The sequence below is a fragment of the Phyllobates terribilis genome, unplaced genomic scaffold, assembly GCF_046119375.1.
Source record: "Phyllobates terribilis strain yellow unplaced genomic scaffold, ASM4611937v1 Scaffold_7__3_contigs__length_470593459, whole genome shotgun sequence".
Lineage (NCBI taxonomy): Eukaryota > Metazoa > Chordata > Amphibia > Anura > Dendrobatidae > Phyllobates > Phyllobates terribilis.
Window position 1 is genome coordinate 416,302,245 of NW_027362767.1, and position 11,124 is coordinate 416,313,368.

The window sequence follows — 11,124 nt, forward strand, 5'->3', positions numbered from 1 at the left end:
GACCCATATGTATGATACGCCTTGAGAGCGGTACAGGTTTTGTCATCAATGACATGTGGGTCTTCTGCTGTAAGAGTATCTAGATTAGTAGGTTTAAAAAAATGCAAGTTGTAAATCCTAAACCAATATGATGATCACCTGATTGCAGAGGGTCCAGCGGAGCAGCTTTTTTTTTTCCATTCGTGTCATAGCAAGGCCCACACTTTTTTATGATTGTGAGCATGTTCTCGAGAGGAAAAAAAAAGACTTCCAAGTCCCCGATTTATTTATTTGTGAGTGAACTCTAACTTTTTTCAAGAGCAAAAATTTGCATGTTTTGCTAAAAAATGATGTAAAAATGCAGAATTAAGTTCTAGAGTCATATAAACTGGACCCGGGAATGCATCTGTGCAAAAATTTTACTAAAAAAAAAATTGCACGTGACAAATCTCTCACGACAGTGACCATGAAAAAAACAAAACAGACATTAAAAGGAAGATTTTGGGTCCTTACTGTAAAATCTCTCAGCGCCTTCATTGGGGGGGAGGGACACAGGAAACCATGGGTGTATGCTGCTGCCACCAGGCAATAAAAAGCTAGTGCCTCCCCAGCAGGCTTCAACCACCAACTGACACTAAGTTAATGAGAACACAGTAGGAAAAGCAACATTAAAAGGCAAAACAAAGCTGAAAATAACAGCAGAACCAACATAACTTGTATTACAAGGGCGGGTGCTGTGTCCCCCAATGAAGTCTCCAAGAACAAGATTAAGGTGAGCACTCAAAATTTTCATTTCTCTATTACTTAGTTGGGGGGGGGGGGGACACCGAAAACCATGGGACATCCGAAAGCATTCCCAAGGGTGGGCAAAAGTCTGAGCTTGGGCTACTGCGGTCTGCAGGACCTTTCTACCAAGGTTCATATCAGACGATGCTTAGGTGTGAACCCTGTAGAACTTTGCGAAGGTGTGAATGGAAGACCATGTAGCAGCTTTGCAAAGCCAACGCCTGGTGACTGACTGACCCGGTGGCCCTCACTGCACAAGCAGAGTGAGCCGTGACCATGAGTGGATGCACTCTTTCCCTTTATCCAATAGCCTTCCAGAATGGATCCAGTGGGCAATGGTAGATCTGGAAGTAGGAAGGCCTCTGCAAGGACCTCTGGGAATTATGAAGAGTCCGCTCGTCTGAAGGGCGCAGTCCTGGAGAGGTAGAGCTCTCACCAAGTCCAATTTGTTTAGTGACCATTCCTGAGGATGAGCAGGAAACTGCCGAAAGGAACGAAGTACGATGTCCTCATTGATGTGAAATGAGGAAACCACCTTAGGAAGAAAAGATGGGATCGAACGCAGGACCACCTTTTCCTGGGGGAACAGCCTGAAAGAGCCGCAAGTTCGGACAGTCATCTGATCGAGGTGATGGCTACCAGGAAGGCAACTTTCCAGGAGAGAGATTTCTCGTAGTGGTTCGAATGGGGACTACTGAAGGATGTCCAGAACTAAGTTGAGGTCCCAAGACTCTGTTGGGCCTGATAACGTGGAACAGAGTGTGCGACCCATCCCCATGACGGAAGTTCCTGGTCTGACGATGAGATGCCAGATTCTTCTGAAACCAAATGGAAAGCGCAGAGACCTGACCCTGAAGAGAACGGAGATACAGATTCAAGGCCCGGCTGCAAAAATGCCAAGAGATGGCACAGCAAAAACCATGGGTGTGGCTTGGTTGGATTTGCACCAGCGTAAGGCGGCCTCCCACGGTGATAAATGCGAGAGGAAAAAGATTTCCTCGCCCTGGTCTAGTATGACAGCCACACCTTCCACCTTGATCTTCTTGACCACCCTGGGTGATCAGCAGCAGAGGAGGAAATGGGTATGGGAGAGAGAACTAAGACCAGGGGATCGCCGGCACGTCTGAGAATCACAAGCTCTGGATACAAACTGAGGAACCTTACTGTTCCGTTTGGAAGCGATCAGATCGACGTCGGGAGTCCCCAACTGACAGTTTCTCGGAACCATTTGGTGGTGGTGAAGCCCTCTCAGCTGAGCAAGTCGGCTGCCCAGTTGTCCACTCCAAGGATGTATATATACCACTGAGATAGCTGTTACATTCAGGTCGGCCCATGACAGGATCTGAGCCACTTCTGACATCACTGCTCGACTTAAAGTTCCTCCTTGGTGGTTGACGGCCGGAGAGAAGGTTCTGCCAGTGAAGAGCAAGGGAGATTGTTTGGAGTTCCAGAATGTTGATGGCAAGGGACGATTCCTGAGCGTTTCATCGGCCCTGGACTGTTAGGTCTTGGAAAAACTGCTCCCCATCCGAGCAGACTGGCAGCCATTGTTAGAACCTTCCAACGCATTGGCAGAAACAATCTTCCACGACAGACGAGAGGGGAGCGTTTCCACCATTCCAGGGACTTCTTGATCCAGGAGAGAAGTGTGACAAACCGGTCCAGGGAGCAAGTGGACTTGTCCTATCTTGATAGGAGAAAGAGCCGTAGAGGGCATGTGTGGAACTGACCGACTGAACTGCTTCTGTGGCGCCCCTGAGGGTTCAGTCGCTACAGAGGTACTGCACCTCACCCAGAGGTGTGGTGTCTCCTTCTCTCAGGTAAGGAGGGAGTGCTGCCCGGAACCCCAACACCCGCATTCAACACTACACTACTCCAGGCTGGCTGGAAGGGCGAGATGCAATGTGTTTCTGCTGCGCCCTGTCCCTGCCTGGAGTGGGGGGAACCAAAGAGAGGGGAACCAGTAGTGGGTGTGGGTGGAGGATGTAGAGTAGGGGAGCACTATTGTAGGAGGTATATAAAGGGAAGCCATCTTAGGGTGGCAGGTTAGTCAGTTTGGATTCAGTAAGGAGAGGAGGGGAGCAGAGTCTCTTCAGGAGCTCTGCTCCACAATTGGGGCCTAGTGATAGAGGCCCAGGAGGGGAGCAGAGGAGAAATGCTCCGTTCTATAGAAGGGATCCCAGGGGTACGGTGAGTGCAGGACGGCACCTGTACGCCCTGAATCTGCCAGGTGTCAGAGGATCAGGCCGCAAGAAGGGGACCGGCCCCTGGACCAGCCATGTTACTCCAGGTCTCGGCTGGAAAAACCGGAGGCTTCTGCACTTCCATGGTGCAGTTGCCACAGTCTCACCCTAGTCACCGTGAAGGGCATCAAGTAGGTCCGGGAACTCCAGGTTGCCCAGAGGGACTTCAGAGCACCCGATTGGGACTGAGTGTGGGGAAGCGGAGGGCAGGAGGGAGAAGACCCAGCGTGAGAAGTCGGTCTAGTAAGGAACATAAAGAAAGCGGGGTTCCGTCAAGCGCCCCTGATATATCTGAGAAAGCGCTAAACCCCTGGTCTGGTGGACGCAGTGCGACGCGGAGGCGGACACCCATACAGTGTACCTGAGAAACTTGAATAAGAACTGTGAGTAAAACTTGAATGACTGCACTCCACTGCCTCCGTCAGTTATTTCAGTTGCGCCATCTCTCTCTTCTGCACTACAAGTCCCAGCACCACCCACCATCAAACTCTACACTGCCCTGAGGCCCACTCCACCTGTGGGGAGCTGTTCCATCCTAGCTGCCCTATCAACTGCCTCAGAGGTCTGCAGCAGCGCTGGTACAAATTACCAGAAACCACAGGTGGCGTCACGATCAAACTACAAATCCCATATAAACTATCCCCTTTTTGTTGACCGCCCTGGGCCACGGACCGGCCCAGCCACTGTTACATATTTCCCCCCAGTATCCATAGGCCCGGACACCGAGTACCCCACTGCCCTGGGGGCGCGTCATCTCCATTCAGACTACCATCTTGCTCAGTATGCTCATGCTGAACCGGAGAGAGCATGGGGAAGGAACCCAAAGAGCGAATCCCACATAGTAAGGCTGAGTACTTTTCTTTGGGCAGATAAACACTTGCCTGCATGGTGTCGAACAGCATTCCCAGGAAAATATGCTTTGGGCCTGGATCAAGACTACATCTAACTGGTGATGATCCAGCCGAAATGAGAGAGGGTGTCCAGAGTGATCTGCGGACTCTCGTAACATGGTGAGAGGGATGGAGCCTTGATCAGAACGTCATCCAAATATTCTCCCTTATTTGGATAACGAGAATGCTTCTGCTTCGAAGAATGGCCACGACAGTCGTCATTATCTTAGTGAAAACCCTGGGTGCTGTGGTTAGGCCAATCGGCAGCGCCATGAACTGAATGTGAGCTTCCTGGACTGAAACGGTGGAACCTCTGGTTAGTAGGGAAAATGGGTATGTGCAGTGAGGCATCTTGAATGCCCACTCAGGATAGGAACTTTTCTAGCTCCATTGAGGCTATCACTGACTGAAGGGACTCTATCCTGAAGTGACGCAGCCAAACATGTCTGTTAAATAATTTGAGGTTCAGAATGGAGTGAATGGCGCCATCCTTCTTTAGGACCACAAACAGGTTTGAATAAGAACCCAAAAAGCGTTTCTGCGGAGAAACGGGAATGAAGACGCCTACATTATAGAGCTAATCCAGGGATCAAACTCAAAACACACAGAGGGCCAAAATGAAAAATAGAATTAGTCCTTACCGGTAGTTCGTTTTCTATGAGCCTTCCACGACCGCATTGGAGGATGTCGTCCACGCCCTATTGCGGGACAGGAGAACAGAGAGGTTAAAAGCCCCTCCCCACCATCAACCACCAGTGTTTACCAAGATCACCTGGAAAAATGGTTACCTGACAGTTCCATGGAAATCCAAGAACCACGTAGGGAGGGAAATTCGTGCTGTCGTGGAAGGATCCTAGAAAACGAATTACCGGTAAGGACTAATTAATTCTATTTTCTCAAATGCGCCTTCCACGACAGCATTGGAGGAATGCCAACGATATTTCATTAGGGAGGGACAATAGCTTGGAGGACTTTCCTACCAAAGGCTAAATCCCTACTAGATGATAGATTTAAATCTATAATGTTTGGAGAACGTGTGAAAGGAAGACCACGTAGCTACCCTGCAAATCTGCTCCGAAGACGCGCCCGCTCTTTCTGCCCAGGAGGCTGATGTAAATCTAGTAGAATGTGCTTTCAGGCCAACCGGTGGAGTTAGCTTCTGGTTGATGTACGCTTTGCTGATTGACTTCTTAATCCAGTTTGCTATAGTGGATTTAGCAGCTTTTCTTCGTATGTTACGCCCTGAATGTTGGATAAAAAGATTCTGGTCCGACCTGCAAGATTTTGTCTGTTGAAGATAGTGTAGAACAACTCTCCGGACATTTAAGGAGTGGAACTCTGCTTCCCTTGAATTAGCAGGTTTCTGACAGAAGGAGGGAAGGATGACTTCTTCAGAGCGATGGAAATCCAAAACCACTTTCGGGAGGAATGAGAGATCCAGGCAAAGCATAATCCTATCCTGTTACCTTCATGTAGGGTTCTCTGGTAGAGAGAGCCTGAAGTTCTCCCACTCTTCGGGCTGAAGTGATGGCCACTAGAAAAGCAGTCTTATGTGAGAGATTGTATCGTGCTAGAGGATAGAGGCTCAAAGGGAGAGAGAATTAGACCATTAAGATCCCAGGGAGGTACATGAGCTTGATTCCTAGGGTGAAGCCAAAATCAAATCTCTTGATCGAACACTGAGCTCAGGAACAAAACCAGCACTTTGAGAGTACTAGGTTTAAGTCCTAATTCCAACCCCTTCTGTAAGAAATCAAGGATCCGGTCTATATTAGGGTGTAGAAGATCATGAGTATCCGGAGCACCCCAGGAAAGAAACTTCTTCCATATTTTGCCATATATGGCATTGCTCACTGGTTTCCTACTTTGCTGAAGGGTCCTTATAATCTTCTTCGAGAGACCTTTGGATTTTAGGATCTCGGCCTCAGTAACCAGGCTGCAGGTTTAGCCACTGAGGGTCTGGGTGGAAGAGTGGACCCTGGGAGAGAAGGTTGTTGACCCGTGGAAACATCATTGGGCCGTCTAGGCAGAGTTCTGAGATTGATCCGAACCAGGACCTCTTGATCCACAGAGGTGCCACCAATATTGTAGTAACTTTGTCTAGCCGAATCTTCTGGATGGATCTTGCCAGAAGGGGAATTGGAGGGAATGCATACGCCAGTCTGAAGTGCCATGGATGTGCGAATGCATCTAATTCCGGGCATTGTCTAGTAAGAAGAAGAAAGGCACTTTTTGCGTTTAGGCGACTGCCGAAGAGATCTACCTCCGGGAGACCTCATTTTGATACAAGGGACTGAGATACATGTTCATTTAGGCTCCATTCTCCTGGATGGACGTCTTTCCTGCTCAGGAAGTCTGCTTGGGTGTTGTCTGAACCGAGCGGGTGAATTGCAGATAGAGACAGAAGATGTCTTTCTGCCCAGGAGAATATTTTGCCAGTGACTAATTTCAGGCTGTCCACCTTCATGCCCCCTTGATGTCGAAGGAAGGCAGCTGTGGTCATATTGTCCGAGAACACTGATGTGTGTCCCCTGAATCAGGTTGACTGCAGCTTTGAGTGTCTCTTCCACTGCCTTTAGCTCCCTTAAGTTGGAGGATCTGATACTCATCTCTCGACTCCATCTGCCCTGGAACAGAGTCTGTGCCACCATAACCCCCCAACCTCGTATGCTGGCATTGGTGGCAATAGTAATTAGAGGATCTTGAATCCAAGCAATCCCCCTCTGAAGATTTTTGAAGTTCAGCCACCAGGTGAGTGAAGCCTTTACCCAACTGGGGGGTCTTGATTCTCTTGTTTAGCGAATCTTGTCGTCTGTTCCGGGAATTCAGGATATGTTCCTAAAGGAGTCTTGAGTGAGCCTGAGCCCATGCTACTGACTGGATACAGGACATCATTGATCCAAGTAACGACATGGCCGCTATCAAGGTTGGTTTTTTCTGATCCCTGAAAATCGAAACCTTGAATCTGAGTGCTGCTTAATGTTCCTGTGGAAGAAACGAAGTTTGTCTTTTGGAATCTAGGAGGACACCGAGGAATCTTCTCCTTGATGAGGGGGAAGGAGTTCTGATTTCCTGAGGTTTGGAATCCAACCCAGAGAGCGAAGGATCTGTAGGGTTTTGGAGACATGAAGGTTGAAGGTCACTACTGAAGGGGTGACATGTCATCTAGATATGGAACTATACAAATACCCTGCTTCCTGATAAGCGCAATAACTTCTTGTGGGACGGATGGATGGGTATATGGTACTATGCATCCTTTAAGTCCACTGTTGCCATCACATAATCTTTCCCTATCAGTGGGATAATTGACTTGATGGACTCCATCTTGAAACGTCTGTATTTTATGTGATGGTTTAGGGACTTCAGGTTGATTATGATGCGGGGGGCCCCTGAAGGTTTCTGTATAAGAAATAGTCTTGAAGAATGACCCGTCCCTTCCCCGCCAGGAGGGACTGGCGATATTACCCCGGAATCCAGTAGGTCTTGGGCTCCCTGAGAAAAAAGGGAAGTGACCATTAGACCTCGGGGGGGAAGGGGGGGCGAGACTCGAACTCCAAGAGAAAACCCTCTTTGATGGTATTGAGTATCCACTGACAGGAAGATATTGCCTGCCACTGGGGAAATTAGCCCGAGAGATGCCCCCCCACAAGGACGGAGTCATTGCTTCTCCGACTGCTGGTGTTGTTGAGGCACCAGGATGTTACAGGCTTTGCCTCCTTTTGGTGTAGTTCCAGCGCCCGGATTTTCCCTTCCCTTTTATATTAGAAGGGCTGATTCTGAGGGGGACGAAAGGAACGCTTCCGGGCTTGTCTCTGTTCAGGAAGGGTTTTCTTTTTGTCCGCGGCCTTTTCAAGGATATCATCCAGAGCTGGCTCGAATACATATTTCCCTTGGAAGGGTGTGGAACAGAGGTGACATCTCCACTCCACATTTTAAGCCACAGTGCGCGTCGAGCAGTATTAGATAATACAGCTGTTCTAGCCGCGATCCGGACTGATTCAGCCGAGGCATCTGCCAAGGCGGCTGTGGTTTTTTGAAGGAGGGGAATTGGATCCAGCAGCTCGTCCCTAGATATGCCTCTAGACAGATGTTCCTCTAGTTGGGCTAACCACTTGAAGAGAGATCAGGCCACACAAGTCAAAGATATATTAATCTTGAGGGAGGCAGAAGAAGTTTCCCATGATTTCTTAAGGACACTTTCCATTTTCCGGTCCAGGGGGTTCTTCAACTGAGATGAGTCTTCAAAGGGGAGCGAGGTCTTTTTTTACTACCCTTGCTACCTGGATATCCACTTTAGGAATGTCCCAATCAAACTCGTCACCCTCCAGGGGAAACCTATGCTTCAAATCCGAAGGGGTGGTGAGACGGTTTTCCAGAGCTTCCCACTCCTGAAGAATGAGATCTCGAATGATCTCATGTACTAGAAATCCAGCTCACTTTTTTGACTCAAGACCCCTGAACAGAACAGGGGACCTCAGCCTCTTCTAGCCCCATAGTGCCCCTGACAGAATCAAGTAACTCCTCCATGTTATCTGAGGAGAAATAATATCTCCCAGTCTCCGTTTTTTTGATGGAGGCTAAGGATTCTCTTTCCCCAAATTCATCTGAGGCAGAGCTACGGGCCCCGTTGGAAAAAACATCCAAATCCTCCTCCTGAATCTTCCTCTTTTTAGGGGGAGAGGAACTGGAGGATGAGGCGTAGTGAGGCAGAGCAGCGATAGACGCCTGGACCTCCTGCCTGACCACTTGGACTTCCTGTCTGACCAGTGATCTAAGCTCTGCTAGCAGCGAGGGATTTTCTTCTTTAATTATGCTGTTTGTGCAGGGCTGGCATAGTTTCTTCCTATATGATGAGGGCAGCTTTTTGGCGCAGACACACCTGCGGGATGGGTTCTTATCCTTCTTAGTAGTGGTGGCCTTGTCTTCCTAAGAGAGGGGAAGGGATACCCAGTGTAACTAGAAGGGGGAGGGGGATAACAAGTGTCATCATAAGAGAGAGGCTAAGTTAACCCCCAAGTGACCAGACCCCTGTACTACTCATTGTAGCCGGGGGCATGCTGGGCTCTGCAGATGCAGGAATAGAAGATCTGTCACCCTCCATGATAGAGATAGCCTTACCTGGTGACGTCTTCTGGCAGGTCTTTGAAGCAAAAAAAACGTGCCCCCAGCAAGGAACTTCCTGTTGCCTCCCCCTTCCGGTCACCTGCGGGCTGTTAGGCACGCAAAACACGGCGTCCAAGCCCCGGGGGGGGGCGCGCGAACCATGTGCATTCCAGTGTGGAACGCATAATCCCAAACCCAAAAGTAACTAGTGACCTCAATATGACGTCACTTCCGGGCGCGGTGCGCCTCCCAGAGACCGCTGATAGGAAGGGGGAGACGCCGGAGAGCTGAAGCAGGCCTCCGGCATGCACGACACCCGGCCTGCTTTAACCTCTATGGGGCGCAAGAAGACCAGGATGGTCCCAAATCGGGAGCAGAGAAGGAAGGAGGAGGGGAGCACCCACGACCGACCAATGCCAGGCAAGTAAGGAAAAAATTTATCAATGCTGCAGTGCCGGCCTGACAGCACTGAAAGCATCTCTCCCTGCCCCAAGGGGGACAGAAGAAGACTGGTGGTTCGCGGTGGGGAGGGGCGTTTAACCTCTCTGTGTTCCTGTCCCCCAATAGGGTGTGGACGGCATCCTCCACTGCTGTCGTGGAAAGCGTATTTGAGAAAACTTCATTTTGACAAAGTCGCGGGGCTACCAGTATACAGTATAATGGGCTTCACATAGTCCTCCATACAGAATAATGGGCCCCACATAGGGGGGGGGGGGGTCCACTGCGAAAGACTCTGCCCATTTCCGTAGCAGGTCGGACACAAATGTATACAAGACCTCCATGAGTTTTCCTCACGCTTTTCTGGGTACTCCCGTTCCCTGGTAAAGATTGTCAAATTCTTCTTGGTTGGCGAAATCTCTGTGAAGGTGCTTCATCTTCCAATGGGGTAAGGACTCCATGTTCTTTACATTAAGGGTCTGATTAGCAGCCAGAATCAGACTATCCACTATGTCCCATAGTTTGGAGATTTGTTCTGAGCCCAGATCGGAATCTGACTCTGAACGGGAGTCTGACTCCTCAATTGCCAGAGGAGGGCGAGTAAGAGAGGGATGCTATCCTGGAGGATGCTGAAAGCGATGGACACCCAGACGATGAGCTAGTGCGGGCATGCTTTTTGGAACTTCTGCATTATTTATAATGGTGTGTTTGGGAAATCGGAGGGTCTGGCATGCCCAAGGAAGCGGAGGGGACCCCTCATGGTGGTAGCAGGTCTGGGCAGTCGTTCTATGACCGAGACCAAGGTCTGGGACACTTTGGTTAGATCAGCGACTGATTGGGAGAAAGCTGCAGTCCACTCGGTAGTGCGCTCTTGTTGCGGGCAGTGTGGGGCTCCTGGGAGGATATCATGGTGGCTGGACTGCAATCTGGGCAGAGGGACAATTCCTGTTACAGGAAAAACATACAACGTGCAGGACAAGAGCTGGAGCATGGGAGCAAGACTCGCTGAGGTTAGGGAAAGTGGAGAAATATGTCAGAGAGAGCTGCCCCCTGGTGGCAGAGCTTATTCAGATCCTGGAGAAAACTGGTGGAAAAGCGGTTCCAAGTGGTGAGTTTGTGGGAGCCGCAGTGGTTGTGGACGAGTCGACGACTAGAAGATGACAGCAGAAAGGAGGATGTAGAGGTGGTGTCAAAAAATGTGCACAGAGATCCCACGCATCTAAATGAGAGGCACGTCCTGACAGGCTGAAAGCGGTGGGCGGAGGGAGCTGGCGCGTGCTACTTGCCAGGCTGCTGGAGGCTTGGCCACCAGGGATGGCCCAGGTCAAAGTCGGAGGTTACATTTTTTGCCTAGTGGCAGCAGCTTACACCCATGGTTTCCTGCATCTCCCAGTGAAGCGATAGAGAAATAAGAATTTGACGCAAACAAAAATATATTGAATGAGGCCATAGCAGTAACTACTTGTGATCCAATAGGTAAAGAAAACAGAAGTATCACTCCAATCAGTGCAGATTGGAGTTTATCATTAGCCTAAGGTTACTTTCTATGCTGTTACAGATGAACTTTGGTCCGTTCCATCTTTCCACCATGTTATTGAACAGTTTTACCCACCCTCAGATGCAGTTGTGTATAGTGATCCTGGCTTATATTTCCCTCCATTGTGAAACATTTCTGGACACACACA